The 13,563-nt window shown below is 52.5% G+C and overlaps 1 pseudogene; it reads left to right on the top strand.

Moving 5' to 3' along the window:
- Positions 1-472: 472 nt before the first annotated feature.
- LOC147982381 (uncharacterized) lies at positions 473-4,018 on the top strand (annotated as a pseudogene).
- The last annotated feature ends 9,545 nt before the right edge of the window (positions 4,019-13,563 follow it).

The raw sequence follows: 13,563 nt of genomic DNA, 5'->3' as shown, positions 1-13,563 counted from the left end.
TCCCAGCCAAGTCAGTGTCACGCCTGCTGATCGATCACAGCAGCGGACTGAAGATGCAGGTTCAGACTCTGAACCCGCAACCGCAGGAGGTGGCCACCTGACGGACCGGGCCCAGCTACAGGAGTAGGTGTGGTGTGCGTGGGTGCCAACTGTGGGTGGCTTACTTGTAGCGCGTGTGTGGACGAGGAAAGGCATCGGATGAATGAGACATTTCTTCCTGTCCTCCTTCCTCACGCTTCCTCTCACCTACTTCCCTCTGCTCCTCTCCCCAGATCCTCTCACCCCCTTCTCTCTCAGATCCGATCGACTGGGGCGTGACAATCTGGTAATCAGAGCCCAAAATTTTTTCCCACCACCGCAGTTGGCTCGCTGATCGATCGGTAAAATCCACCGGGTTAGGTGCGCGCCGCTCCGGCGAGCTCGCACAAAATCCTGCCTGGGGTTCGATCCGATTTAGTTTGAGACAACGGCACCACCATCCAAACCCTCGGCGCTGACCCGCCGCGTGCTCGACGCCATGTCAGAGACCACGGACAAGTTGCAGAGTATGCTCGAATCCGTCATACGCCGCCTCGACGTGAATCAGAAGACCGCCGACGAGCGCCACCAGGCGCAGATCGCCTACAACGACCAGGTCTCCGCCGAGATCAAGCTTCTCTCCAAGCAAATCGACCTCACCCAAGCCGACGTGGACGAGGCCCGCAAGGCTGCGCCGTCTGTCGATCCCGCGGCGACCGCCTCGGCAGGCGCATCTCCCTCGGGCGTCACGGCCACCGCGGACTCCTCCGCGCACCCACCACCACCGCCGCCACCACCACCGATTCGCCCTCCACCGCTGCCCCTCTACACGGATGGCGCGGCACAGCTTCCGTTCGCCCGCCTCGTCAACCACGGACCACCGCTCCTCCCCGCGCGGTCCCCGTCGTCTTCGGAGCTCGATCGCCACGGCGACCACTACATCAAGCCGCCCAAGCATGATTTTCCGCGGTTCGACGGCGAGGCCCCGCGCATCTGGCTGGACCGCTGCACCACCTACTTCGAGCTGTACCGGGTGCCACAACACAGCTGGGTCACCACCGCGGCGCTGTACATGGACGGACTCGCCGCGATGTGGCTACAGGCCTATCGACAGACTCACCCGGGCGTGTCGTGGCAAACATTCAGAGCTGCCGTGCTGGAGGAATTTGGCCCAAAGGAATTCGAGGTTCAGATGCATCACTTTGTTCAGTTACGTCAGACCGGCAGTGTTCAGGAATACCGTCAGCAATTCGAGACAGCAATGTATCATCTGATGGCCTTGGATCCAACCTTGAGTCCCAAATTTTTCATATCCCAGTTCCTGATCGGTCTCGAGGACGAGCTGCGCCTGGGCGTTCGGTTGCAAGCAGCAACGAGTATCACTCGTGCGGCTGTTTTTGCCCGCATTCAGGAGGAAGAACTGGAGAAACAACGTACTCTGCGTCCGCGCCTCACACCAGTGGGGCGTCCACCTCCACCTGCACCACCAGCAGCCGCTGCTCCAGCTCGCGCTGCAGCCGCACCATGGCAAGGCGCCGATGATTATGCAAGAGAGCGCCAGCTGCGCGAGTTTCGCCGAGCGAACGGCCTTTGTTTTCGCTGCGGGGACAAGTACTCGCGTGAGCATCAGTGCAAATGCACCGGCCAGATTCTGATGATCGAGGTGGGCGACTTCGGCGAGATCTTGTCTGATGACACCGTCCACGCCCTACAATTGCTGGATGCACCGGCTGTTCAGGAGCCGGAATGCTGTTCGCTCTCTCAACAGGCCCTGTCCGGCGAGGAAACTCCCTCCACAATTCGCCTACGAGCACAGGTGGGCGATCAGATCATGCTCCTGCTGGTCGATTCCGGGAGCACACACAGTTTCATCAGCGAAACTTTCTCGCGCGCCTGCAAGTTCAGACAGAAAACCTTCCACCGGTGTCAGTTCGCGTCGCCAATGGTCAGAGATTACTGTGCAACAAAATGGTGCGAGGATTGGAATGGCAAGTACCAGGCCACACCTTCCACGGTGCTGCCGCTCAGCGCCTACGATGGAGTTCTGGGAATTGACTGGCTAGCAGCGCACAGCCCCATGAACTGTCACTGGCAGGAGAAAACTATCGCGTTCGCAACCAACGGCAAACAAGTGCATTTACAAGGCGTCAGAACTTCAGATCTTCCTCCCATTGCGAAAATGGATGCATACGAATTGCACCGCATGGAGATTGCCAACGACATTTGGACAGCAGCACTGGTCACACTGGAGCGAACGGACAAACCTGAACCCGCACCTCCACCTCCCAGAATTCAGAAACTCCTGTCTGAATATGCAGACGTGTTCACTGAACCTAAGGTCCTACCTCCCAAAAGACAGTATGATCACGCAATCAATCTGGAGCCTGGCACAACACCCATCAACACCAGGCCCTATCGTTACTCGCCAGCACAGAAAGATGAAATCGAGAAGCAGGTCCAGGAGATGCTGCAATCAGGTGTCATTGCCCATAGTCTGAGTCCATATGCAGCACCTGTGTTGTTAGTCAAGAAGAAGGACGGCTCGTGGCGATTTTGCGTGGATTTCAGACAGTTGAACATAGCCACTGTCAAGAACAAGTTCCCATTGCCAGTGGTGGATGAGCTGCTCGATGAACTGGGAGGAGCAGCATACTTCTCCAAAATCGACTTGCGAGCGGGCTACCATCAGATAAGAATGCGAGAGGAGGATGAGGAGAAGACGGCTTTCAAAATGCACCACGGCCACTACCACTTCAGGGTGATGTCGTTTGGCCTCTGCAACGCCCCGGCAACTTTCCAGTGCCTCATGAACTCGATCTTCGGTCGCCATGTCCGCAAGTTCATCATTATCTTCCTAGATGACATCCTGGTATTCAGTATTGATTTGCAGAAACACGAGGAACACCTGCGCACGGTCTTCGACTTACTGCGGGCACACCAGCTCTACGCCAACGCCTCCAAGTGCTCGTTCGCACAGCAGGAAATCGAGTACCTCGGGCACGTCATCTCCAAGAACGGCGTCGCCACGGACGCCAGCAAGACCAGCGCCATGAGCGCATGGCCTGTGCCCACGACTCCCACCGAGCTCCGCGGCTTCCTCGGCCTCACAGGCTACTACCGCAAGTTCGTGCCACACTATGGCATTATCGCCAAGCCCTTGACGCGTCTGCTCACCAAGAAGGGATTTCTCTGGGACGACAAGGCGCAAACCGCGTTCGAGCTGCTGAAGAAGGCGATGGTGAGCATGCCAGTGCTGGCGCTTCCTAACTTCAAGCGCCCGTTCGCGATCGAGACGGACGCGTGCGACACCGGCGTCGGCGCCGTGCTTACGCAGGACGGCCATCCGGTCGCGTACCTGAGCAAGGCACTGGGCATGCGCAATCAGAAGCTCTCGGCATACGAGAAGGAATTCCTCGCCGTTATGATGGCAATTGACAAATGGCGCCCGTACCTCCAGCGTGCACCGTTCGAGATCGTCACCGATCACAGGAGCTTGTGTTCCTTGGGCGATCAGCAGCTCGTCACGGACCTGCAGCGCAAGGCGATGTCCAAGATGGTGGGGCTGCAGTTCACGTTCCGCTACAAGAAGGGCACGGACAACGGCGCGGCCGACGTGCTCTCTCGAGTGGGGCACTTGCTGGTCCTCGACGCGCTCTCGGTGTGCCAGCCCCAATGGCTCCAGGAAGTGGCAAACTCGTATGAGACAGATGCAGACGCCCAAGAACTGCTCGCCAAGTTGGTCCTCTGCGACACCGACGACCAGGGCCACACTCTGCAGCAAGGGGTGATCCGCCAGCGCGGGCAGCTCTGGATTGGCGCCAACACCGCGCTCCAGACCAAGCTGATCGCCGCACTCCATCACAGTGCGGTGGGCGGGCACTCGGGAGCCACCGCCACTTACCAGCGAGTCCGCAAGCTTTTCGCCTGGACCGGCTTGAAGCACGCTGTCGAGGAGTTCGTCAAGCAGTGCGGCATCTGCCAGCATGGCAAGCACGAGTAAACCCATCCAGCGGGCAAGCTTCAACCGCTGCCAATTCCGCAAGAACTGTGGCGCGACATCACCATGGATTTTGTCGAGGGGCTGCCCAAGTCTGATGGTCACGACGCGATCATGGTGGTCGTGGATCGCCTCACCAAGTACGCGCATTTCGTTCCTCTCCGGCACCCCTTCACCGCGGCCCAAGTCGCCCGCACCTTCTGGGACAACATCATCAAGCTCCATGGCGTGCCGCACTCCATCGTCTCCGACCGCGACAAGGTGTTTACCAGTGCAATGTGGCGCGAAATTCTCGCGGCTGCAGGCACCAAGCTGCTATACTCCACGGCGTACCACCCCCAGACGGACGGCCAGGCGGAGCGCATGAATCAGTGCCTGGAAATGTACCTTCGGTGCGCCGTCCATGACGCGCCCAAACAATGGCCCCGGTGGCTATCCGCAGCCGAATTCTGGTACAATTCCTCCCACCACGCCTCGCTCAAGTGTTCGCCCTTCAAGGCCCTGTACGGGCGGGAACCAAATCTGGGAGGTCTCCCAGGGGCGAGCTCCACCATGCCCGCGGATGCGCCCCCGGACGAGATCGACTGGGCGACCCACACGGAGCTGCTTCGCAATCAGCTCGAACGCGCCCAAGCTCGCTTCAAGAAACAGGCAGATCGCCACCGCGCCGAACGTGCCTTCGATGTGGGGGAGCAAGTGCTCCTCAAGCTGCAACCTTATGCACAATCATCCGTCGCCAACCGCCCGTGCAAGAAGCTGGCGTTCAAGTTCTTCGGCCCGTTCACCGTGTTGGAGCGCGTGGGCAACCTGGCGTATCGCCTGCATCTGCCACCGGATAGCCGTATCCATCCGGTCTTCCATGTCTCCCAGCTCAAGCCGTTCGTCGCCGACTACACCCGTGCCTTCGCCGAGTTGCCCAAGATTCCGGACCTCACCATCGACGACCGTTTTCCGGTGGCCATCCTAGACCGCCGCATGATGAAGAAGGGGAACGCATCAGTGGTGCAAGTGCAAGTTCACTGGAGCTCTATGGCGCCCTCCTCCGCGACCTGGGAAGACTACGCCGTCCTGCGCCAGCGCTACCCCAACGCACAGTTGTGGGCAGAAGAGGAAGCTGCTGCTCGAGGGGGGAACCTGTCACGCCTGCTGATCGATCACAGCAGCGGACTGAAGATGCAGGTTCAGACTCTGAACCCGCAACCGCAGGAGGTGGCCACCTGACGGACCGGGTCCAGCTACAGGAGTAGGTGTGGTGTGCGTGGGTGCCAACTGTGGGTGGCTTACTTGTAGCGCGTGTGTGGACGAGGAAAGGCATCGAATGAATGAGACATTTCTTCATGTCCTCCTTCCTCACGCTTCCTCTCACCTACTTCCCTCTGCTCCTCTCCCCAGATCCTCTCACCCCCTTCTCTCTCAGATCCGATCGACTGGGGCGTGACAGTCAGCCTCTGCCTAGACCCACCGTGCCATCGCTGGCTCGCCGCAGGATCCACCGCCGCCTTGGATAGATCCAGCTGCCGCCATCCGCGAGAGGAGAGGGGAGAGAGCGAGCAAGTGAGTGGAGTGACTAGATTTGCTGACCGAGCCGGGCAGAACGGCCGTTGTCAAGCCTATCGGCACCTGCGTGCTTTGCCACGTCAAAATGAGCTTAACTTTTGGCTCGGTGTTTTTTGTCGGTGTCCAAGATTCGCTGCGGTGAGAAACGCATCAATTTCTAAAGCGGTGGTCTTTTGCATGCTAATCGCACTTGCAAATGTGGTGGTTATGTGGTACTATATGCATGGACGATACGCAATCTGCTGTACATCATGCAAATTGGTCGTTTCTTTGTTTCGGGAACATATCAACGTATGCTTTCAGATGAAACTGTCATTGGTTGATTAGGGCATCTTCGATGCAGTCCCGTAAATTCTTTCGGTATATGTTTATTTTTGTGTCTGGACGTGATCTGCGGACATGGTACGAGAGTGAGTCATCCAACGCTAATTACAAAGTATCCGGTGGGAGGAGAAAAAGTAGATGAAGGCCATGCATGTGGTGGTTATTAATGGTTGATCAAGTGGATGTCCGGACTATGGTATATCTTACCTACTTTTGTCTTCACTTTACCGAAAAACGAACGTTCAGACCGCTTTGCAGACCAACACAAGTCCCAATTAGATTACAAAAGTGAACAATGTGTTCGATCAGACATATACCGAAGCTTTATGGGTCTTCCTTGCAGATGTCCTTATAAGCTGACACAGTTGAACAAATCGAAAACCAAATGGTTCCCATGTTGGTGGCTTTCTCGAGAAGCACGAATTCACCCCCATATTTTGCGGCCTATTACCACGGGTGAAATCCAAGTGTTGCATTGTTAGCAAACCATCGGCTTTAGAACATCTCTAACGGATCCGGTAAATCGCGGTACTGTAAAATTCGTTTACAAGATGTTGTAAGTCGATTTTGTGGTACCAGGTGCGGCATAGCAAAACAGATCCTGTAACACGAACTGCATAATTTAAACATAGAGATACATAAAAAATTGGAGAGGATCACACTATGTCAGGAGGCGTATTTCCCGTCAAGATACTTTGCCAAATTAAAACAGAGTTCATCACAAACGTGATACAAACAAGAACCTAAATCTAACTACTCATCGCAATCCTTCTTGACGTGGAGATGCTAATCCATCAAGGAGTTGGAGAGGACGAAGGTGAGGTCGTACTCCTCCTTCGCCGCCTCCGGCTGCACCGCGACACCTTCTTCTCCGGCGGCGACCGCCTCCTTCGCCTCTAAGAACGTGTGCTCCGCCCTCCCGGAAGCGCTTGGTTGTCGGTCAGAAGATCTTGTGGACGTGGTCGAAATTCCGCCACGCCCGCTGGCCACCGCTATGGGAGAGCGTGTTGTACTCGCGCACCCGCACTTTGCGCCACTCCTTCACTGGCGGACGGAGGGAGGAGCTCCCGACCTCGTCGTCATGGCTGCCCTTGCGCGGTGGCAAGCCGCCGCGGCCCCCTCGGCCACCCCTCCAGCGTCTAGTGCTCGACATCGGGGCGGGCGTGGTGTGTGGCCGGGGGCAGAGGGATTTCTCACCGGAGGGAGCGATTTGCGGCGGAGGGGGGAGGGGAAATACCAAATGTGAACCCTGAAATGCGGTCGCTCTTGTACATATAGCGGAAACGTGGGCGGTTTGCAGGCTGCCCGTATTTTTTTCACTCGTACTGTAAATCTGCCAGAATCTAACGGGCCGGTGAGCTTATACGGATCTGCCAGAGATGCTCTTATAACATCGGGTTTCGTAGACACACGTTCTATCAAATTGAACCAAGAGGTTATCAGGAGATTCTGTTATTGTTATGTAAAAAAAAGGAACTTTATAAAGTGGAATATCAAGGTGCAAGCCCTGCAACGTCATTTGACTAACAATAACAGAATCTCACCGGGTACACCGCAATTATTGATTTCTTTGTAGAGTTGGATTATTTGCCCTTTAGCGGGGGATGTGTCATGTGCCGTTGTGTGGATTGCTTCTAGGTCTTCAGTATGATCCAAAACGGCAATAGGTGGATTGGTGCTATTTTTTTTTGGCGATAATTCTACACTTACGAGCAAGATAGCATGGAAACTACCTACGGACTACTCTCCACCAATCTCTTTTTCCCCTTGATTTCTAGTGCGGGTCCCACCCCTTTCTGATTTTCAATCAAGGTTTAACAGCTCAGTCTGTAACTTCAATCAGTAAGAATCATTCTGTAAGTGTAGCATTTCCCTTTTTTTGGACTGGCATCGGTAGGGGTACTATGTGAGGGATGGTGCCATCCCTTTATTTGGCTTCTCCCTCCAAATATATATATATATATATATATATATATATATATATATATATATATATATACACATTTGCTAATATTTAGTTGCAGCATTTAATCGATTCCTATAGGAAGCAAAGGACGGAGTAAGAGTTTGCGGTGTTGCAGGTGAGGACAAACAAGCCAGAGGGGTTGGCCATGAAGTCATGGGGGCGAGGGGTGGGGGGTCACACATCGGTGGGTACTATGTGAGGGGTAGTGCCCATCCCTCTATTTGGCTTCTCCCTCTAGAATTAACATATTTTTTGCATGCATTTGCTAATATTTAGTTCCCTATTTTGCTTTAAGATTTAATCGATCCCCATATAGAAAGCAAAGGACGGAGTGTCGGTGTCAAAACCGGCGGATCTCGGGTAGGGGGTCCCGAACTGTGCGTCTAGGCCGGATGGTAACAGGAGGCAGGGAACACGATGTTTTACCCAGGTTCGGGCCCTCTTGATGGAGGTAAAACCCTACGTCCTGCTTGATTAATATTGATGATATGGGTAGTACAAGAGTAGATCTACCACGAGATCAAGGAGGCTAAACCCTAGAAGCTAGCCTATGGTATGATTGTTGTATATGGAGTTGATGTCCTACGGACTACAACCCTCCGGTTTATATAGACACCGGATAGGGTTAGGGTTACACAGAGTCAGTTACAATGGTAGGAGATCTTGAATATCCGCATCACCAAGCTTGCCTTCCACGCCAAGGAGAGTCCCATCCGGACACGGGACGAAGTCTTCAATCTTGTATCTTCATAGCCCAGGAGTCCGGCTGAAGGTATAGTCCGGCTATCCGAACACCCCCTAATCCAGGACTCCCTCAGTAGCCCCCGAACCAGGCTTCAATGACGATAAGTCCGGCGCGCAGATTGTTCGGCATTGCAAGGCGGGTTCTTCTCCAAATCCTGTGTACCTGTAGGAATAATGTCCGACTTTTGTAATGTAGTGCTCCTCGGCTTCCACGCCCAATAATGGCCGTTCTCCACGTGTCAAACGAATGCGAAAAGCCGGGGCGTTTTTACATCCACGCCCCTAGCCATATAAACGAGCCGCCTATTTAACGGGATGGGGATTCAGGTCCAAACCACATCTTCTCCTCTCCGCAAGTTATCATCAGAGCGCTTCCAGCAAAGGTCCATTCCAACATGACCAGCCGTCGCAGCTCCTCCCCTCGCCCCCCCGGTCCCAAACCCGGGGACTGGGAGAGTTGCACCATCCCGCATAGCGAGTTAGTGTCGCTTCAAGCCAAGGGATTTCTCCCCCAGGCATACATGGTCCCGGTCCGAGCCGGTCTCGCCACCTACAATGGCGGAAAACAAGCGGAGAGCACCCGCAATCCTTCTAAAGGAGAGCGGGTGTGCCTCGTCCCCTATCTAGTAAGGGGACTGGGATTTCCAATTCATCCATTTCTCCGCGGGCTTCTGGAGTTCTACGGCCTCCAGCTGCACAATCTCACGCCCGCCTCCGTATTACATATTGCGGGTTTCGTCGCCCTTTGCGAGCTATTTTAGGCGTTGAGGCTCATTTCGCGCTGTGGAAGGGGTTATTCTGCCTGGTGCCCCGTTCTCAAGAGGGGTCTATCTACCAAGTGGGCGGAGCCGAAGTATGGCGCATCGCCGGGACCGGATACCTATCCGGAACCCCGAAGAAGGCGTCCGAGGACTGGCCTTCAGAATGGTTTTACATAGATGACGTCCCGCGACCGGACCCTATCCGGGTCGGTCTCCCTGAGTTCAACAGTGCCCCATTGAAGAAACGCTTGAGCTGGCGTCCGCGGAGCTCTCAGAGAGAAAGCGACAGAGACATCCTTTACCTGATGGGCCGGATAAGACTGTTGGCTCATTCCGGACTAACCATGATTGGAGTCATGGCCACATGCATTATGCGGGGAGTGCAGCCGCTTCAATATAGAGGCCACCCCATGTGGGATTTCAACGGAGAGGATGACGCCACCCGTTACGGTCGTAAGGGGCCGGCCTCAGCCGCCGCCCTAGTAAAGATCTTATCCTCTTTGTACAAGGGAGAAAAGGAGGAATTCCTTCGCGTCAACCCGCGGGCCGGATTCAGTATGTACGATCCTCCAAGTTGGGTAAGTGAAAAATTGCGCTTGCCCGTTTGTTTTATACTCTCACAGTTAGATAGGTAGTCTAACGACTTCAATGCAGGAACTGCGACGGGAGGTAAAGGATATAAACAGCCGCCCTCCACAGCCCGAGGACCCAGAACGGTCCCTCAATCCGGACTCCGAAGAGGATCCGGACATATCGGTGGAGCTTATCGACGGGGTGTTCCTGAAGGAAATATGCCCTAGAGGCAATAATAAAGTTATTATTTATTTCCTTATATCATGATAAATGTTTATTATTCATCCTAGAATTGTATTAACCGGAAACATAATACATGTGTGAATACATAGACAAACAGAGTGTCACTAGTATGCCTCTACTTGACTAGCTCGTTAATCAAAGATGGTTATGTTTCCTAACCTTGGACAAAGAGTTGTTATTTGATTAACGGGATCACATCATTAGTTGAATGATCTGATTGACATGACCCAGTCCATTAGCTTAGCACCCGATCGTTTAGTATGTTGCTATTGCTTTCTTCATGACTTATACATGTTCCTATGACTATGAGATTATGCAACTCCCGTTTGCCGGAGGAACACTTTGGGTGCTACCAAACGTCACAACGTAACTGGGTGATTATAAAGGAGCATTACAGGTGTCTCCAAAGATAGATGTTGGGTTGGCGTATTTCGAGATTAGGATTTGTCACTCCGATTGTCGGAGAGGTATCTCTGGGCCCTCTCGGTAATGCACATCACATAAGCCTTGCAAGCATTGCAACTAATATGTTAGTTGCGAGATGATGTATTACGGAACGAGTAAAGAGACTTGCCGGTAACGAGATTGAACTAGGTATTGGATACCGACGATCGAATCTCGGGCAAGTAACATACCGATGACAAAGGGAACAACGTATGTTGTTATGCGGTCTGACCGATAAAGATCTTCGTAGAATATGTAGGAGCCAATATGGGCATCCAGTTCCCGCTATTGGTTATTGACCGGAGACGTGTCTCGGTCATGTCTACATAGTTCTCGAACCCGTAGGGTCCGCATGCTTAACGTTCGTTGACGATATAGTAATATGTGAGTTATGTATGTTGGTGACCGAATGTTGTTCGGAGTCCGGAATGAGATCACGGACATGACGAGGAACTCCGGAATGGTCCGGAGATAAAGTTTGATATATGGGATAATAGTGTTTGGTCACCGGAAGGGTTCCGGAAATCACCGGAAGGGGTTTCGGATGTTTCCCGAAATGTTTGGGTACGAGAACACATTATTTGGGCCAAAGGGGAAAGCCCACAAGGTTTTTGGAAAGCGCAAAAGGAAGTTTTGCGGAGTCCAGGGGCCAGACGCCAGGGTCCCTGGCGTCTGGGTCCAGACGCCGACCCAGACGCCGGGATCCTTGGCGTCTGGCCCTGGAGTCCGAGAAGGACTCTTGCCTATCGGGTGAAATCGACTTTGTGGAGGCTTTTACTCCAAGTTTCGACCCCAGGGCTCAACATATAAATAGAGGGGCAGGGCTAGCACCAAAGACACATCAAGAAACACAAGTTGATCCCCGTGATCGTTCCTTAGCCGTGTGCGGTGCCCCCTGCCACCATATTCCACCTCGGTCATATCGTTGTAGTGCTTAGGCGAAGCCCTGCGTCGGTAGAACATCATCATCGTCACCACGCCATTGTGCTGACGGAACTCATCCCCGAAGCTTTGCTGGATCGGAGCCCGGGGAGCGTCATCGAGCTGTACGTGTGCTAAGAACTCGGAGGTGCCGGAGTAACGGTGCTTGGATCGGTCGGATCGGGAAGACGTACGACTACTTCCTCTACGTTGTGTCAACGCTTCCGTTGCGATCTACAAGGGTACGTAGATCATACTCTCCCCTCTCGTTGCTATGCATCACCATGATCTTGCGTGTGCGTAGGAATTTTTTTGAAATTACTACGTTCCCCAACAGTGGCATCCGAGCCTAGGTTTTATGGTTTGATATTATTTGCACGAGTAGAACACAAGTGAGTTGTGGGTGATATAAGTCATACTACCTACCAGCATGTCATACTTTGGTTCGGCGGTATTGTTGGACGAGACGACCCGGACCAACATTACGCGTACGCTTACGCGAGACCGGTTTCCCCGATGTGCTTTGCACATAGGTGGCTTGCGGGCGACAGTCTCTCCAACTTTAGTTGAACCGAGTGTGACTACGCCCGGTCCTTGCGAAGGTTAAAACGGAGTCAAATTGACAAACTATCGTTGTGGTTTTGATGCGTAGGTGAGATTGGTTCTTACTTAAGCCCGTAGCAGCCACGTAAAACTTGCAACAACAAAGTAGAGGACGTCTAACTTGTTTTTGCAGGGCATGTTGTGATGTGATATGGTCAAGACATAATGCTAAATTTTATTGTATGAGATGATCATGTTTTGTAACCGAGTTATCGGCAACTGGCAGGAGCCATATGGTTGTCGCTTTATTGTATGCAATGCAATCGCGATGTAATGCTTTACTTTATCACTAAGCGGTAGCGATAGTCGTGGAAGCATAAGATTGGCGAGACGACAACGATGCTACGATGGAGATCAAGGTGTCGCGCCGGTGACGATGGTGATCACGACGGTGCTTCGAAGATGGAGATCACAAGCACAAGATGATGATGGCCATATCATATCACTTATATTGATTGCATGTGATGTTTATCTTTTATGCATCTTATCTTGCATTGATTGATGGTAGCATTATAAGATGATCTCTCACTAATTATCAAGAAGTGTTCTCCCTGAGTATGCACCGTTGCGAAAGTTCTTCGTGCTGAGACACCACGTGATGATCGGGTGTGATAGGCTCTACGTTCAAATACAACGGGTGCAAAACAGTTGCACACGCGGAATACTCAGGTTATACTTGACGAGCCAAGCATATACAGATATGGCCTCGGAACACGGAGACCGAAAGGTCGAGCGTGAATCATATAGTAGATATGATCAACATAGTGATGTTCACCAATGAAACTACTCCATCTCACGTGATGATCGGACATGGTTTAGTTGATTTGGATCACGTGATCACTTAGAGGATTAGAGGGATGTCTATCTAAGTGGGAGTTCTTAAGTAATATGATTAATTGAACTTTAATTTATCATGAACTTAGTCCTGGTAGTATTAGCATATCTATGTTGTAGATCAATAGCTCGCGTTTTTGCTTTCATATGTTTATTTTGATATGTTCCTAGAGAAAATTGTGTTGAAAGATGTTAGTAGCAATGATGCGGATTGGATCCGTGATCTGAGGTTTATCCTCATAGCTGCACAGAAGAATTATGTCCTTGATGCACCGCTAGGTGACAGACCTATTGCAGGAGCAGATGCAGACGTTATGAACGTTTGGCTAGCTCAATATGATGACTACTTGATAGTTTAGTGCACCATGCTTAATGGCTTAGAATCGGGATTTCAAAGACGTTTTGAACGTCATGGAGCATATGAGATGATCCAGGAGTTGAAGTTAATATTTCAAGCAAATACCTGAGTTGAGAGATATGAAGTCTCCAACAAGTTCTATAGCTAAAAGATGGAGGAGAATCGCTCAACTAGTGAGCATGTGCTCAGATTGTCTGGGTACTACAATCGCTTGAATCAA

Source organism: Triticum urartu, chromosome 3A (genome assembly GCF_056163025.1).
Source record: "Triticum urartu cultivar PI428250 chromosome 3A, HENAU_Tu73, whole genome shotgun sequence".
Taxonomy (NCBI): domain Eukaryota; kingdom Viridiplantae; phylum Streptophyta; class Magnoliopsida; order Poales; family Poaceae; genus Triticum; species Triticum urartu.
This window is presented reverse-complemented; position numbering and strand designations above follow the sequence as displayed.